Source organism: Macrosteles quadrilineatus, unplaced genomic scaffold, assembly GCF_028750875.1.
Source record: "Macrosteles quadrilineatus isolate MER2022 unplaced genomic scaffold, UCM_ALF_1.0 Scaffold_7__1_contigs__length_78375512, whole genome shotgun sequence".
Taxonomy (NCBI): domain Eukaryota; kingdom Metazoa; phylum Arthropoda; class Insecta; order Hemiptera; family Cicadellidae; genus Macrosteles; species Macrosteles quadrilineatus.
The window spans coordinates 73656537-73675531 of record NW_026542600.1 but is presented as its reverse complement, the minus strand read 5'-3'; the positions used below and the strand labels follow the sequence as shown (position 1 = coordinate 73675531).

At 34.3% G+C, this 18995-nt stretch overlaps 1 protein-coding gene and 1 long non-coding RNA gene across 3 annotated transcripts in view; both read left to right on the top strand.

Annotated features, from left to right (window-relative positions):
* Positions 1-2710: 2710 nt before the first annotated feature.
* On the top strand, positions 2711-5469 carry LOC128998512 (uncharacterized). The gene is made up of 2 exons (XR_008491212.1): positions 2711-2837; positions 5364-5469. It is a non-coding gene; the product is annotated as an uncharacterized LOC128998512 (long non-coding RNA).
* A 4663-nt stretch (positions 5470-10132) lies between these two features.
* The window catches only part of LOC128998372 (atos homolog protein A-like), a 64424-nt gene continuing 55561 nt past the window's right edge, over positions 10133-18995 (top strand). For both annotated transcript variants that reach the window (XM_054424482.1, XM_054424481.1), the window contains exon 1: positions 10133-10313. The gene's annotated coding sequence lies outside the window, so the exon portion shown is untranslated. The remainder of the gene's footprint in view (positions 10314-18995) is intronic.

The window sequence follows — 18995 nt, the reverse complement described above, 5'->3', positions numbered from 1 at the left end:
CGTCACTCTTCATCCTCCCACAGAGGAGGAACCGGAAACCATTTAGCTGTTGTAGTCATATTTACTGTATTTTGTGTGGTTTTAATTAACTTAACGGCTATAATCAAAGTTATCATAATGGGAGTTAGCTAATGTTTTTGACGAATTATCTGTAGTGTAAACAGGTAAATACTGTGCGACATCAAGTGTAGTTCTATCTTAACTAAACGTCTAAAATCAAAAATATATATCGTTTATTGTGACAAATAATCAGTAGTGTAAACAGGTAAATACTGTGCGACATCAAGATGAGTGATCTGATTAAATAATCAAAATACTAGCTTATTTGTGAAATCTGTGTAAATATCGATGTAAACCATCCTTCCCACATAGCACATAACATCAATTTGACGTAAAAATTAAGTAAAAGACGTCAAATTGACGTCCTGATCAAATTGTAGACGTCATATTGACGTCAAATTGTGGTCAATTTTTTTATAAAATATTTCAATGAAAAAAATTGTTTCCTTTATTTTTAATGACGAAATATAATTTGTGTTAGTATGATAATCAAAACCAACTTCATAATCCAACTGGAACAAAAATTATCATCAAAATGTTTACATCATTTTGCCGTAAAAATGACGTAAAATAATTTATCAACTACACTGATCAAAAATCTGTATATAATTTAAAGTGGAAATGGAAAAAAAACTTTTGAGACTAAATTTCTATACTAACTCGTACAAAAACCTACTTGATTGTTATACATTAATCTAAGCTATAGTTCACATATTTTACAGAGTGAAAAAGTACATAGCCTAATCAAATTGTAGAGTTCCATTGAATACAAGTGTCAAATAAGTGCTTAAAGTCGTGTAGTAAAACAACGCTATTTTCTTTAAAAGTCAAGAAAGTTTCTTTTCGGATGTACAGAATGTCATATTTGTTTTAAAAAGGCATTTTATTATGGCAAGCTACATTAAAAACTGTATTTATGTACACTTTATTTATAAGGTAAATTTTTAAAAGCAGTTAGTTGACTCCATCAGTAAAGGTACCTCTATCTTTTTCTTTGGTCCTTGTCCATTAAATACGTAACTTATTTCAAATAAGTTATTTGTTGTCATGCCTGTCAAGTGAGTGAGCTGGTCTGCTCTGCTTCATATGGTGGAATGTTAATGTTTGTTATGTGTTTGCGTTATTCATTTTGTGATAGCCAAAAAACCAGCCGACTTTTTCTTGAATGAATTATTTATAATTATCCAATTATTGAAACATTAACATAAATTATTACATTAATAACTTCATTTATTATTTTGTAGTTTCAATTGTTAACAGTTTTTTTAGTCTAACTTAGCTAGTTTTACTTAAAAACAAGTGTTCAGGCCTAGAAGCATCCTTAAAAGTTCAACCGGGAAATCCAATTTCAACAAAACTCAGGCAAGTACTAATCATTTAACATAAGCAAATAACTTAGCTTTAACATTAATCGGTAACATTAAGCCTATTTCATATAGACTCCTGGGCCACGGCTATTTAATTAGGCAGAGGATACGCGTCCGGCAGTTACTGTCATAACCTAACCTAACTAGCCTAAACATACTTGCTGATAGTGAAAAAATCTAATGAAGGTTAAATTCTGTTCATAAAATTAAATTATAAGTTAAATGCCTCAAATCTAACAAAATATATAGGCCTACAGTTAAGAAGAAATGGTATTCTAAGCTAAATCTTTGACAAAAAGTTAGTGCCTCCGTTGGTATTGGATCTAGATAAGTTAACTCTTGTTCATCAGCCGAGTAGGCTACTCTGTCCACTACACCACTGAATATGGCTGTAGCCTACGTCGTACAGTATCGTTGTGGTTATAGTGTTCCGGGCCCCCACAACCCGGTGAGGTTACTGCCGGACGATAAAATTAATCTACGTTCGGTTACTGGACGTGTATCCTCTGCGATTTAATCAATACGGTTGCAGCAAAGTAATTAGCCTAGGCTATCTTAGAAGTAGGCCTACTCTACAGTAAGTTAAGCTACTTTAGGCTTGTTTGGTATCATAGGGGTAGGCCTAAGTTAAGTCTTTTGGATAAGGAGTCTAAACCTAAGAAAAGGTAATGTTCTAGCCTGACCATTATGTACTAACTTAACTTATTTTGGAAACTGAAGCAGGTTACAAGTTATTCCGTCAATCAGGACCTGCCAGTTTAGTATTTAAATCAGTAGACTAACTCAATAACTTATCAAAATAGCCAAGGTAGTCGGATGAGCCATCTACACAGAGTGTGCTAGCCTACTGTTTTAAATTATATTTTATAGTAGCCTATAATTCTTAACCACTTACACCTATATAGGCCTATATGTGTAAACCTTTTGCATTTCGAACTGAGAACTGAGTTCATCTTGCCCATCATAAAAATTTGCTGGATACCGGTATTTAATATCCAATGGGATAGTTAGGTTACCGTTACTTAGTAGCCTACTTAATTTCATTGGCTTTTCACTTTGTAAACATACGAACAGCTGACGTACAGTAACATTGTTTATCTAATTTAACCCTGAATTGCCCACTTCGCGACTTAACTTCACTAACAACAATAGATAGTATAGGCAGGCCTAGTGTGATACATTGAGAACTGTAATTATGTTGTTCCGAGCAAAAGCCTATCATTTTTAAAGTTACATTATTACAATCAATCGCAATTAAAACTACCCTATCTTCTTTACAGTACGGTACAGAGGCTATCATGATGAAGAACTCCAAATGCCCAGGGTCTACCGCCAACATTGTTGAAGACCTCAAAATAATTGGCTGCGGATGGCATGCTACTAGAGGTTTCTTAGCCTAACTTACTTAAAGTAAGTTTTCATAGATAAACTTTTTAACTTTCATGTATTAAAAATAAGTTTGATGAAGTTACTATAGCTATAGGTACCGGTAGCATATACAAAATGAATAAGGAAATATGCCCAAGTATGAACAAATGAAATCTTAAGAGGAATCATGAAAATAAAATAAATTGTTAGGCCCATGATTTAACTTTTTACATAAAGTTAATTAGCCATCATTAAACATTAACCACCGTAATAATTTAAATAATCCACCATGAACGACAACTCCAACTTTTTATTTAAGTTCTTTTTTTGGTGATATTGAGGTTGTGTTGGTTCCGCGTTTAATTTTCAGAGGAACCATTGCCTAATTTTCACTTCCAAATCCCGACATGTATTACTACAATAATCCTTCATATTGAAGTACTATTCCCTCTCAAGATACAATAATAATAATGATGATGAAGTAAATTTAAAATCATTTACAGGTAATTAGCAATCATGTTGTGATTTAATTTATATTTAAGACATTTTGTTTTGTTGTGGCAATAGGGATTGTTTACTGTTCTATGGTTTGGTTGGGATATATAATTAGCTCTTCAAAAGAGGGATTCAGAGTTGTGATTTAAGAGACGAATTAGACCTAACAGTAATTTTCCACCAACTTTCAGTTTCTATACCCTCTGTATGGGTAAGGGCTTGTGGCCCTTGTTATAGGTTATAGTCACATCAAGTAGGCTGTTGGCTAGTACTTTAATTCACCACTAAAAGTTTGTTTAAGCTTCAATCTAACTGTAGCCTAATCGGAGCATGACCAAGATACAAGATTAAACTAGTTTGTACGCTAACAACGAGATAACATTGTCACTGTTAAACGCTACTTACGCATCTTAGACTGACTACGTCAATTATCGATAATTTATTTAGAAGGTCAACTTGGCTATTGACTTATGTTGATAAAATGTTAAATAGGCCGATTTTGATCAAATACATTTAGCCAACTTGGCTTAGTACTAGCGGTGTCTATAGTTTAGATTTGTATTAATTAATTAATTCAAGATTACGACCATTCAGTTTAATTAGTAAATCTTTAATATGTAGTTATAATATCCAGAGACTTGATATCATATTCCTAACCCCATATTATATTGGGTATGATATAATTAGGTCTTGGGAGTACCCCAATTGGATCTACACTATGAAGAATAAGTTAGTAGGCCTAACCATTAATGTATTTACCATATCTTGATCAATTCTGTGTTCATCCTAAGCAGGCCCCCGAAGATTCTATATTTTTATATTACAGTATATTTTTTCCAGTTAATCATAGTACTTATGCCGTATGCCGACTTTCATTTATTACCCACTTTCGTCAGATAATTTAAAAGTGTAAGACGGGTTCGTTTTATTGAATCGGCCAGGGTAGAATACTAGTCGGACCTAGACTACAGAGTCATTCTTAAAGCTAGACCAATTTTAGGGTGAATATGAGATAGCTCTCACCTAAGCGTCTGCTAGATTTCATGAGCACTTCTAGAGCTCTATAAAATCCCCTAGGGTCCCTTCGATAAAATTAAAATAACTAATCAGTTAAAAAGAGTGAAACAGCTTTTTATCGACCCCTAAATTTTATCGGCTCCTTCTGAGCGTTCCGAGGAGGGAATTTGATTGTGGCTGGTTCTATGGGTAGGCCTAGTCTTTTTCGTGAATACAATTTTGTTTGTTTTTTTCTGCGTTCGTTTAAAATGGATTCTTAATTAATTTTATGCTTGATTTTAATTTATAATCCTTGTTGGTCAAATTTCTTGGACCGTCCTAATTTTCCACTCTAATGGGTTAAACGGGTAAAATTTTTGAATACGCTAAGTTCACAAACTATCAAGCAATAAATCGCTGTCTATTAAAATTATTTAGAAATAACTACAAATAATACCTCATATTTTTAAACATAACTAAGGGTAAATATTTCTGAAAATGTTTTCATTTCAATAAATAAAATCAACAAATATATGCCTATAGGCTATTAATAAAAATGCCCATGTATGAGCGTTTCTCAGTAGGCTATAAAAAAATCACATGCATCGCAAATTAGCTAGCATGAAACCATGCACTTGTTTGCAAAGCCCGGCCAAATCTTGTCCTAATTCTTAGAAGAGTTGGTAAATTTGACTATTTCGTCACACCACCCTCTTTTTCGTGTCTTTCCTCCTGGGTCTTTAAAATGGATAGGTGTATTTGTATATTTGGTTAGCCCCTCAAACCATTGGTAAATCAGTACCAGCCCTCTGACACAACATTTGTAACTTCTTGATCAGCATTGTACGTGTTATTAAATTTACGGAAAGTAAATAAAAGAAACGTCTTATAACACTTAAAACATACATTTACGCTTATTTAAGTATTAGCGTAAATATATGTTTTAAGTGTTATAAGACGTTTCTTTTATTTACTTTCCGACAACATTTGTGCGCTGCTATCCATTTAATGATCTTTCTATAAAGAATCTATTTTGTATTTCCATAATCAACCATTTTTATTTATTGCTTGTTACAGGAGGGTGCAATAGAGAAGAATTGGAGAGCGAATATGAGTTATATAAGTAGTGTGGATGTTAATGATGTACCTAGTTTTATTGTATGAATAAATATTTTTATTTGTACTCAAGGTTTTATTTTCCGGCATAATTAATTCCTATTCTATTTGTAAAAATATCATAAATTGAAAATATTTTTGTACAGTAAAATGTAAAAAGTAGGCTACATAAAAGATTCTGTATGAAATTTATAAAGCCTATCATTTCCGTTTTGTAAGATACTTTTATATTGTTATTTACATAACCTTAGAATATAAACACCATAATTTTAAATAGATCAGAAAGAAATAGCATAAAAATATATTTTCCACAGTTAGTTTATACCAATGTCTAACACTGCTGTTGAAAAAGTTTATACCAATGTCAAACGCTGCTATTGAAAAAATTTAAGCCTAACAAATATAAAGTGCAGTATTTTTATAGTAGGCCTAGTTATTTTATCTGTTAGGCAGAAAATTCATCAGCTGATGCCTAGGTCATCCATTTGTTTTACAATTTGTAACAAAACTTATTACCTTTGTACAGTGTTTGTAAAATAGGCTAGGTTATGTATTTATTTACATGTTTTCCTCAGCATGGTACCAACAGATTTTTTGCAAAAGATTTGCCAATTATGTCTCATTAAGATTTTGCAGAACTATAAAATATTTGGCACTTGTAACATTGAAAGTTAATATGAATACAATTACAGTTCTATGAAGAATTACCGATAATTTTATAAAAAATTAGGGGAAATATTTTACATTTTTTTAATGTCAATTTTACATTTTTTTGCTCAACAAAATGATGTCAATTTGATGTGAATTTGACATCATTTTGCCTAAAAAACTGAGCAATATTACGTCAAATTTACAACAAAAAGACGTCAAATGACATCAATTTTTTTACATCATTTTTACATAAAATTTATTTTCTTTTTTACTTCATATTGACGTCATTTTGACGTCATATTGATCTTCATTGACGTCAAAATGACGTACAAAATATCATTGACGTTGACGTCTTTGACATCAATTTTACGTCAAATTGATGTACTTGTGCTATGTGGGTTAACTGTGGTTTGCCCGCAGCATCCTCCGATCCTATCTGTGGTTCGCCCACAGCAATTAGCTTTAGTTCCCTGTGGTTCGCCCACAGCACTTAGCTATAGTAAACTTTAATTCCCTTTCCCTGTGGTTCGTCCACAGCAATTAGCTTTAGTTAGCTTTAGTTCCCTGTGGTTCGCCCACGGCAATTAATTATAGTTAGCGATAATTCTCGGTGTTTCACCCACAGCAATTAGTTTTAGTTAGCGTTAATTCCTTTTCCCTGTGGTTCGCCCACAGCATTTAGCTTTAGTCTCTGTGGTTCGCCCACAGCAATTAGTTATAGTTAACTTTAATTCCTTTTCCCTGTGGTTCGCCCACAGCATTTAGCTTTAGTTAGCGATAATTCCTTGTGGTTTGCCCATGGCAATTAGTTATAGTTAGTGATAATTCCCATTCCCTGTGGTTCGCCCACAGTAATTAGCTTTAGTGAGCTTAAATTCCCTGTGGTTTGACCGCGGCAATTAGTTGTTGTTAGCAATAATTCCCTGTGGTTCGCCAACACAATTAGTTATAGTTAGCGTTAATTCCTTTTCCCTGTGTTTCGTCCACAGCTCATAGCAATAATAAACTATCCTTACCTGTGGTCCGCCCACAGCAGTCCCTGATCCTTAACTGTGGTTCGCCCACAGCATGTGTAATTAGGTTACAAATACGTCTGTGTTTTTATATAACTATATTTCAGGTGTTGTTTTAGTAGTGACTAATACGTGTGTCTAGAATAACGGTATTTAAGGTGTTGTAGTGTTACTAATACATGTGCGTCTTGAAGGTATTTTAGGTGCCGGTGTTGTAGTTTTTAGCGGTTACTAGTGCATGCGTGTCTTATCCCATGTAGCACAGATGGTTGGGCCAACGGTAGAAATGTCACCTCTTTATACTGTTTTCCAACCAACCATTGTCCAACAATGGCCCAACTATCCAAAAATACTGATGGCCAACTAACCATAACACAACTGATATCCAACCAACCGTTTTATTTAACACAAAATATTAAAGATTTAGTATGAAAAGCATAATTATTAGTTGAGTAAATTGATTAAATAGTTCATAAAAACAAATTTTGAAAAAAAGCTAGAACAAAATTTTTTTGGCCCAGACGGGTCTTGAACCCGGGTCCTTCGACTTATGAGCCTCTTACCTTACCTCTGAGCTATCTGCGATTGTTGATACAGAGAGTTTTCAAGTGGTGTAAGAGTAGCCGACAGTTGCAATGGTCGCAATACTTGAAACAATTTTGATACTACACAGTATAATATGATTCTAATCTGTTAAGGCATCATAAGTAGTTATTATTTTTTTGGGGGGGAGTTATAGAGGATACTGGTATTTGAATATAGATTATTTAATTACCGTTAGATTATTAATGCTATTATAATTGACTGTTATATGATTAATTACTCTTTCCCCTTAAATTGTTGCAAATAAGTTCAAGAATATTAGTTGATCCAGAGAATGAAAGTCGTGTAAAACTCAACTATGGACCATCGTTGGTCCAACAAAAGTATCTTTTGTTGGTCCAACGGAGTGAAAAACGGTTGGACAACGGTTGGCTTGATGTATGATACCCAGCAATGCATATTAATGTATTTCATTAACAATGAACCAATGTTGGTCCACAGTTGTAAATATTGGTTGGCCCAACTACGAGATATACAGTTGGACAACGGTTGGTTGGTTGTGGAAGCTCCAACCAACCATCGACCAACTGTTCCACAGTTGGCCAACGTTGGCCCAACCATCTGTGCTACATGGGATATAACTGTGTGGTATAGGGGGTGTAGGTTTACTGCTTATTTAACTGTATTGTAGGTGTTGGTGTGGTATAATCATATTTTGCAAGTTAGGTTCTTTCCTTTCCCCAAGATCGCATCCGTCCTAACTGTGGTTCGCCCACAGCACTCCATCCCGAACTGTGGTTCGCCCACAGCACTCCGTCCCGAACTGTGGTTCGCCCGCAGCGCACCTTTCTTTCCATATAGAAAACAAATATGGCAATGATGATAACATGGGTCCGATTGTTGAAGATTTTATATCTTATACCCTTTGTCTGAGCCTGAGCATCCCCTCTCTTTTCAGAATATTAGTTCGCTCTTTATTGTCGATCCGTTAAGTGCAGAAGACCTCAAGTAGAAAAACAGAGCCAGGAGCGTTAACCGCTTGTCCCGAGCAAGGAATCTTTTTATAAATATAAGCGTAATCGAACAAGCAATTCCGAACTTGTCCCACCTTGGAATTTAAACCATATATAGGGAGGAAGATTGGAAAATTGCTAGGGATTGTTATTTACATCTGTTCGACGAGTGTATGTTTTATCTATGGCTCTATGGTTGTACTGAAATGTTTAACGCTTTGCAGTTCGTACAAAAGATTACTACTTACTTACTTACAGTAGTTAGAACCAGGAATACGATAATCACAATCTTGTATTTGACTCAAAACTCAACAGGGAAATGCTCGTTCTGAGTGCAACATGAATGTGAGTTTCCCCAAATCAACCTCTGATTTATCCCTTCTGCCGCACTCTGTATTATTCTGTAATAATAGAAGGTTTGAGACACCATCGCAGGGCACATCCTAGGGACGTGTTAAGCCCGTGCAACCCCGACAATCTGCCACCAAAACGAAGGAGTAGTCAAGATGAAGATCACACACCTAGTACACCTAGATCACGCGCACAAGTAGTGGTTGAAATGGGGGCAGCACCTAGACGGGAGAGTGAACGATAACAAACCACTTTGGAAAATTGTGTGGTGGTGTGTTGTTGTATTGGCACGTTGTTGGGAGGCGGGCCTGTTTATGAGCGTGCAAGTTAACCACGGCCACCTTTAACATCCCTTCAATTCTCTATGTTTTATATTCAATATTTTAATAAATGTATCTTCATAAATTTAAATCAATAAATTGCGAATTAATGAGCTGATGTCACCTGTCTGCCATGTTATCTTATGGGACGTCTGTCACTAAACAACACCACTTGCGACGTTGCCAATTCTACCAGACCGCGGCCTGTAGTTAAAGGCGGCCGTGACGTTAACCCGCCTCAACGTGATGGCAGGTAGTCGGGTGGCATCTTGTTGATAATCTTGTAGCGTGCGTGGTGGCTGGTTAACGGGAACGTACCGGGAGTGCTACAACAACCTCTGGTGAAAACTGGAGTTTGTAGGATGTCAGGGGGCATCTTGACGGGAGAAAGCGTATCAACCTGCCACCTCTGATAAATGTGTGTTGGCATTCATTAAAACCTACGGAACGTGTATTCCAAAGTGTTGAGATAAAATTATAAAATGTTGGGATATGCTGAAGATTTATCTGGCGATGGTATGGATAACAACGACGATAAAATGTATTTACTACTCTAAATAAATTTGCTTTAGACTACAACAATAAAAATTATATGTCAGATCAAGGTAAAGTGACACTATTTTATATAGCTTAACTTACTAGGTTTTCGTAAGTATAAATATTCATAGATTAGCTTACGAGGTGAGGTCATGGTGTTATATACATTTACTTTTATAAAAACGGGAGGATATGAGAGCAGGTAATTTTAGTTTTCAAGTTTATGCTGTTGGTACTGGCAACAACTGATCTGCCTGGCAACAGCAAGCAGCAACATTGAACCGAACGTCTGTTTCGTCGTTTCGTGCTGTAATAAGTGTTCTTTGTGTGTGTAGTGTAGGCTGCTGTCAGGCAGTCTGTCGCATCTTTGACAATTTAGCAAACATAGCTTCTGCCATAAGCAGCAAAGTATTGTTCATAATGAATCTGAATTTTTCGTCTTGTTTCTTTACATCAAAAGTTAACAGTTGACAATCCGTTTCGGTAAGTAAAATGAAATATCCATGTTTGTTATTGTAGTTGACACTTCGGGGAAATCAGCTGGTCTTGTACAGTCAGCAACAAAAGCCTATGGAAACATCCGAAAATGATGGCAACATGATATATATTGATTGAAATCGCCTTATTTTAATATTGTATGAACTAATGTAGGTAATTTTAATGAAAATATAAAATGCAAATAACGTAAAAATTGGTGCCAAATACAATTTTGAAGTAAATCTAAGATAACTTCTACTTTCACCACATAACTGTGTCATATGTTTTGGATTCAGTCCTAATTTAGTAGTTCAATCATCAAGCATTATTGACTTAAAGTTCGTGACTTAATAGTTTATGTAGTAGCAAAAATGTCTAAGGATTATAAACAGTACAATATGTAAGTATACCTATGCCTCCAGCTCAAGCTGCAAGTGTATTGGTATCATGGAGTTAAAATTTATAAATGATAGGCTTAGGTAACATATAATGAGAGATTCAGAATTATAATATTTATTTCCCTTTGAGCAAGGCTTTCATTGCAATTGGCATTTTCAAAATAAAGCAAAAGATTAACAACTAATCAAGTAATACACAAACAAATTGAAATCAAAATTGGCTTAAAAGGTTTCATTAATAAGCCTAGGCCTATATTCCTTTGTTTAGCCTCATAAACCACATTAAAATTTAATTGACCCCTACACATTGAACCATTATATAGTAGGTTGTCAAAGATATTTAATCTTTGTAAGTTACAGTGTTGATTAGGCCTATAATCAAAATGCATCTAAGTTAAATATGCCTAACTTAGGCTAGTTGTAACTGTCAAAGTAAGTTGATATTTTATTTGTCACTTGAGGCTTTTTTTGGTACTTTGGTAGGCCTATTATACGGAAGCCACATATCTTATCTATTTATTTATTTAAACCGCCGCAGTGCGCTGTATATGGGTGTACTAAAGTAGGCCTACTCCTTTTTCTCCATTTTTAGCCATGCTGTTTTTTAGGGATTATACATTCGATCACAATAAGTTAGCCTGGGATTAGCAACTTTAAATCTTCTTGGTAAAAGAAATTGTTTATTTGCCCTTAAAAAAGGTCACATATGTTAGTCATCAGTTATTGTTATTAAGGTAGACTACATGTAAAATTGTTCGTTTTGAGTCAGTGTGATGTTGATATAGAATTACCGGTAAGTTATTATTTAAAATAAAAGAAGCTGTCATGTTTCCATCAAACCATTCTACTGCGGAGGTAGGTAAACGAAATGTGTGACTTTAAGTTTGATAAATCATAACTCCCGGACAGTTCCGCAGAAAACCTGCCTTTATAGGCCTATTGTCAGTTCAAATATCAATATATCGCTTTTGATTCGGTTCGGGTTTTTTTTCTACAAATGGCTACAATTTTATTATTCTAACATCAAATTGAGCTAACTTATGATCTGTTTACGAATTTATTGATGTTTAATAAAATGAAAGTATCAATATTTGACCACATATATTTTATGGAAGTTAACAAAACAAACTAACTTAACTTATTCATAAATTACTCCATATAGGCCTATGGTTATAAAATTTTTACTTTCTTCCATTTTTAGTCCTAACAATTTTAAATAAAACTAAGGATAGAATAAAAAAACAACTTTATAAATGTTTTTGTTAGGCTATTTATTATTTCTTTATCTTTAATCAATTTTAAAAGACTGCATTAACCCTTTCAGTGCTATGCGACGGTATATCGTTGTGCATCTTTTCCCTGAAAAGTGCAACGGAATAAAATATCGTTGTTTGTGTTTCATCCGAAATGTGCTAAGCGACGATATATCGTGCCGGCGCCACTTTCGATCTTGTGAGTTTAAATGGGCATATTGGTTGACTCGGTTGTTGTTACAAAACGGTGATGTTCCCTATACGATTGAGGCCCAATATAACTTATCGTTCCTTTGGACTCTTGATATGAAACATTTTATTTTTACCGATTTTTTCTCATACTAGACTTTGCCCCCATGGCAAGCCTAGCACTTTTCAGACAAAATAAGTAAATAACTCTTCTAGCATTTTTTTAAAATAACAAAAAAAATTCTAGCATCAAAAGGGTTTAAGTTTAAGTTAGTTAAAGTTTTACCAACTTCCTTCACATATGATGAATTTATATAGCCTAGCACAGCCTATATAGATTTACATTAGGCATAAACAGAACAACTAGTTGCAGTGTGAGGTAATAAGCCTAACTCACAGCAGATTAAAGAATTTGCATTGTCCAAAATTGAATGCATGCTGTTAATTTTGTTTCTGATAGTACAGGCTGGCTGATGTACAATAATTTAGTTCACATGCCAATAACATGATTGTTTAAATTTTTATATTTATGTATCCGTAATCGTGATAACTCGAGTAATTTTGGTCCGATTTTGATGAAATTTGGCTTGAAGGTGCAGGGAAGGTTAAACTTTAATTTGCGAACCGGCAAAATCGAATCATGGGATTGGAGTAACGTGTTCTTTTGAAATTGTCAAAAAATTTGTTTTTTTTTCAAACATTTACCCTTAAAACATGAATATGCCGGATTTTCATTACAGCCATCATGTAGAGCTTATAAAAGCAAATAATCTTGGATATTGAAGCATTGCTGTAAAACAGAGAAAATTAAAATTGTTACAGAGAAAATTAAAAAAAAAACTGTATCCTACATTTAAGATTCCCATGTTATTGTTATGGAGAAAAAGAAAACTGTTTAGTTTGCTTGCTTATTGATTTACCTACTGTATGTTGATAAAATGTGGCAAATTTATTTATTTCATCCTATACTAACATTGGGTAAAAAAACTTTTAATCTTCCCCATAGCAGCAAACCTCGATTTACTTTAAGTCTAATGTTATCCAAATGGGGAATAAATATGTCGTGTTTATTGAAATATATTTTTTTTATCCAATCAGATGAATTGAAATTCACTTAGTTTGCAAGTCTGCTGCGGTGGAGATATTTTACTATAAATATCCTTTAGGAATGTATTGTCTAACTTGTGTCAGTTGGTGTATACAGTTATTTTCTTTGATCATTTTGTATTTTCTTTCATCTATAATACGGGAACATGTTTGGTTGGATTGAGAAGGTGGATGTTGGTGATGTGATGTAGCCAATTGTACTGTAGTTACATCACTGTCTTGGCATATTTTGAAGGAAGACTACCAAGTGAAGCTTATGCAACTATTGTGTGACTGTATGTAATCTTGGACCTGGTCATAACTACACCTTCTGTCACTTCATTATCATCGATAATTTCTCCAGATAATATTTGCTTCCTTCTCCTTAGTTACACATTTGGCAGTTTTAAATGTGAAGAGCTCCAGTTGTCGCTATTCTAACATGTGCCACAAGAAAAAAAGCTTAAATTGTTTCTATTCAATCTATTATCTTCTATTAGGTAATAAGGTTTGCTGCTACAGGCAAGGAAAACGTGTTTATTTTAGGGAATTTCCCAAATAGGGAATGAGCTAATACCGTAGGTCTCATGGTAAGACCTGTACCCGGGACCGATTTATTATGTCCAGAGGCTAAAATCACCATCCGTTTAAATTCATATAAATTAATATATATATTATGTGAATGTCCGTTAGTACGATAACTCAAGCAAAAATCATCTGATTATGATGAAATTTGGTACAAATGTTACACCTAGGCTATGTTGGTTTTAACAAAAGGGAACAACGTTTTTTTAGGGTAAAAATTGCTTTTTCCCATTTCTGACCCTCAAAACATTGAATTTCCCAATTTCTCTCAAAACAATTTTGTAGAGCTTAAAAAAAATAATTTAGTATAAAAAAATTGTATATTAAAAAATTCCCATGTTATTCTTATTAAGAATAAAAAAACTTTTGTAGTGCTTATTTATGGATATATTTTGATCAGCCCTGGCCAATTTATTTATTTTATATTAAAGCTATTACAATTTTATAAAAAACACACTTTCTTACCCTCCTTTAGCAAAAAACCTAAGTAGGTACTCGTTAAACCTAAACGTTATTTAAATAGGGAATCAATCTGACACGTTTAAGAAAACATTTAAGGCAAAATCCAATCAATCAAATGGAAATTCGCTTAACCTGTAGGTTTGCTGTGGTGGGGGTATTTTTGTAATATTTTAACAATAAATAAATTTGCTTAATTTGATCAAAATACAATTATTAGCGAGCAAACTACACCGTTATACGACCATTTACTTTGTTTCATGGAATAAAATAAGAATTTTAATGTAAGGTTTTAGCACTTCAATGAAAAAAAAAATACTTTTTTTAAAAAGCGCTGCACAATGGTTACAGTTACAAAGACTTTAATAATAGGTTTTGGTCTTGTCTTTTCCCCCACATAAATCGGGGTAAAATGTTGTTATAATAGTGTTTTCGTTTTCCTTTTTGACATTCCTATGTAATCCATTAATATTTTGTTTTGATCCTTCCTGGTTGTCCAGCACAAAATTTACAACAATCTAACAATATTTTACTTGCAATACCATACAATAATTTACATATATATACCATATTAAATAGCTATAATAAAGGGCTACCATAATATAGAGTGTGTCCGTATTAGTTCAATGTAAATACGCGTATCTGTGCTCTCATTGGCGACTGGCGAGTTGCCAAATACATTTACGTCTACTACATCAATATCACGACACACGAGTGTAGGTCTCGTGTGTACATCCTCCAAACTCTTGCAGCCTAAGAGATATTCTGCCTCTTTGCATATTGATTTTTGGGCCATCTTATTACATCTGTATGGTAAATACGGAATAGTATTAAAACAGTGAACATTATTTATGTGCAAGGAGTCTTCAAAACCTATAAATCTTCTGTCCAAGTTTAGGGGTTAGTGGGGCTGTGGATCAGCTAAGTACGTAAGGAATGCGCTGAATGTTGGATCGTTGGCACAATTAGATACCATGTACTAAGTAATGTACTATACTATGTTTGTAGTCCTGCATAGTAAATTGGGTTATTAGAATATGAGTGAGATATCGGCGCAGTGGTTTGGCCGAATGTCAAAAAGCGCTGATTTATCCAACACTGCATGACATTTTTCCATTTACCTACTTTACTGTGTTTATGTTGAGCAGGTGTAATTAAACCGATTTTACATTTTGAAACGTACTTGAGAATTTTCATCACTGTGATCCTAGTCAATTGATATGTTTCACTTTGTTTCCAAGTAAAACAATTGAATAAAAATGTCTTTATTGACCTAGCCTAGTTAGTTTTCAGAAACAATTAGAAATAACTCTTTCCATTATTATTGTTGACCGGTACTTAAAATTAAATAAACCATTTATCAATCAATGTGTAAAATTATTTTTTATACATTCAGGGACTCTTGAAATTAGTTTAAACGTGTTTCTTTTGTCATGGAAAAAGAGTTTTCATTGTTGCACTAAAGGTTGCGAATTTTTCCGATACAATATAAAATGTTAAATGTTATTGGCTATTAGAGCTTGGTACTTTTTGCGATTGGTTTCCTGAATACACAATGAAATGTAAAATCAACTACCAAGTCGTTTAAACCCGATAATCATTATTTTCAGCGTTTTTCCTGCAATAATGAAATTAAAAGTTTAAAACTTCCTGTAAACGCCTAAAATATTTTCTCGTTAGGTACTTAAATATTGTGCAGTTTCATGGGGTTGATAAATAGGTACCGGTAGATAAGAGTAAACTTTCAAATTAAACATCCCGCTTTCTGAATTCTTACCGTATAGCGAAGAACGAATAAAGCTACAATCATCTTTAGTACATACACCGTACTAGTACACTAGTTCCCTTAAATCTCTATATACAAATGAGGTTTTGCTCGAGTACAATACAAAGTACAACATACAGTAATACAATACAAAGGTACAACTTCAACCTTGAACTTTCTATGTCGCGTCTCGTCGTCTCGTGTGATATCGAGATTCGTATAACCTGTATCGAGGTATAGATCTCAGTGCGCGTGCTTATCACTGGAAGATGTGCGCAGGCGCGGGTCGAGTCCTTGGCTAGCGGCCGCCAAGTGCGCAGCTGCCCTAGGTCAGATAGCCTTGGCATGTCATTGCGCAGTCCTAGTCCTAGACCTAGAGAACTAACTATTGCTGAACTTTCCTTCTGCCTTTTTCGTATACTGCCAAAGGCATTTTGTAATTGGCGATTCCAAGTGCAGCTGTGACCAGGATCACAATTACAGTCGTAAAATTATTACTTTGACCTTTAAATAAATTATGCTGAATTATTGAGCTGATCTGTTTGTAACTACTACACAGATCATTCACTCCATTCTACGTTCATTCTGTATTCACTTAGTTTAAAATACGCACAGAAGGTATGCCGCTGTCAGTGAGAAAAGTGACGGACACGAAGGATCGTATTTTACTTGGATGAGTAAAATATTAGTTGAAAGGATTGTGGTGCCTATTGTTCTTATTGACTAGGATTGGCTGTTCTTCAGCCAGGAACGTGTATTATAAGCCGTAGGATAAAGGGCAACTGGGTACAGTTTCGAAGCATCAAAAAGCAACTGACTTTTTTCAACATCGATTTGGATTCTGATTGAAATGACTGAGTTACAGTGGTGGTTGCATAGGCCCCCAATTTGACCCTGGTAACTTAAGCATACTTTTCATCGTACAAGACGTTAAAAATTGCTTTAGAAAGTCACCAAACTGCTTTAAATATACCAAATTTTCCGGGGGAGAACCCCCAGCCAGAGGCTCCTTGTGGGCACTCCCGGTGGCCCTTGACAGGATCCAAGAACCGCTACCGTCCTGTTATACTGTAGACTAAATATGGCCCGGGCCTTCTAAAAATCCTAAAGCCTTCAATACAACTCAAATATTTCCACAATTATCAGTATCGATACGAATTAACATCACACAATTTACACACACAGTGACAGTTAACAGTATCAGGCAGTAACGAGAAAGAACGAGACAATAATAAGTAAATAATAAAATGCAAATTCCTAAAATAAGTAAGGGAAATAATAAAGCGTGAATTGTATAATAATTACATCCATGGGAGCAGGATTTGGAACAGGGGGTGCAATATATATTTCTAACGAACACCCGGGGGTCCGGGGCCTTCTCCGGGAAAATTTCTGAAAATATAGTGTTTTAAAACGTACATAGAAGAACCGACCAAAACATAATAGTATATTGTGCGCCAAGTAGTCATCGTTTTTATGCCAACAAAAATTAATAAGCTTTTTTCAGTTAATATGTATAATTTTTATGGTTAAATCCACAAGCCGAACAATTATAAAGAAAAATAAATTTACAGCTCATAGTTTTGTTTATGTTCAAGTTTGTTAATGAACAGTGAGCCAACAACTTATTTGATTTAAACATCAAAAAACAATTCTTAGAAATGACCATTATTAACTTATTTTTTATAAATTTCTTAAAACCCAAGTGATTACAGAACATTATGGGTATTAAATTTATTTCTTTTTTTAGCCTTACACCCCCCCCCCTATGGGCGCCCATGATTACATCGTCGAATGGACTGCAAGTCCGTGCTCGGGGATTTCGCTTACCATCAGATCTCTGTTACAAAATTTATCCTCAGGCAATTTTACTGCCGTCCAAAAGTACTATAAAGCTTTCTGAATTTTGTATTTATATTAAAACCTTTTTTATTAAATAATAACTATTTTCGAATGTACAGTTTTCCAAATGTTGGCTCTATGGGGCAAGAATAATCCGTTCCGTTGTTAAAATAACTCACATTTTTTAAATTTTCTTGAATTCAGTAAGGTTCGGAAACTTTAACGTAGTTGGTGTTGGACGGTGTATACCTTAACTCCAACTGCTCATATATACTTGCCATTGATATTATGTTTACCGTGCAAAGAAGTACTGCCAACACTGTCAAATACTGCCACTAGTAAGACGATTTAAATAAATGTCTCATTCTTTACAAATGTAAGTTTATTAAATCAATTTGTTTCATACATTGACCAAATACACCTTAGGTCTAAAATAAATACACCTTATAAATGGGCTTCTCGATATGTTTACACCTACGTGTAAATAAATACGTTTGTAGTTTTAATTGGTTGCTTATGATTATCTTTTTGATTAATTTTAACCATAGCTGTGTCTGTAACAAGACCTTTCAATTTTTTCACTAATATAATTTACTGAGATTGCTGTTTGCACTCGTGTCATCTTGGATAACACAGCCAACGACCAAACTTCATATATTAACTTGACTATTTCGTTACTATACACACTCTTCGCCCCTCTGTAAATAAACTATGTTACATTGGCTATATCCGCCAATAACACCACGCATAAGCTATTTAACCACCAAAGCTATTTAAAAGGTCCTACTATTGAATTCATATCTCTTTTATTTTTCGTAACAATTAAAATTTGAATCTAAAATATCTCAGTCCTGTGCTCACGTGTTCACATTATGTTGTAACAGTGTTTTTGCTGATTACGTTGAGGGAACCTGAATCTTTGGAAAAATAAGGTACAGTAGGCCTTCCAACGACAGCAGTTTCGGAGTAGTGCAACTAAGGATCGCGATATCTCAGCTATATCTAGGTGAAGGCTACACTAACCTACTGTAGTTCTCCACCACTATGGTCCCATCTTGTTCCTACTACGGTGTGATCCATGGGACATATCCCAATATGGGATGGTTGATTG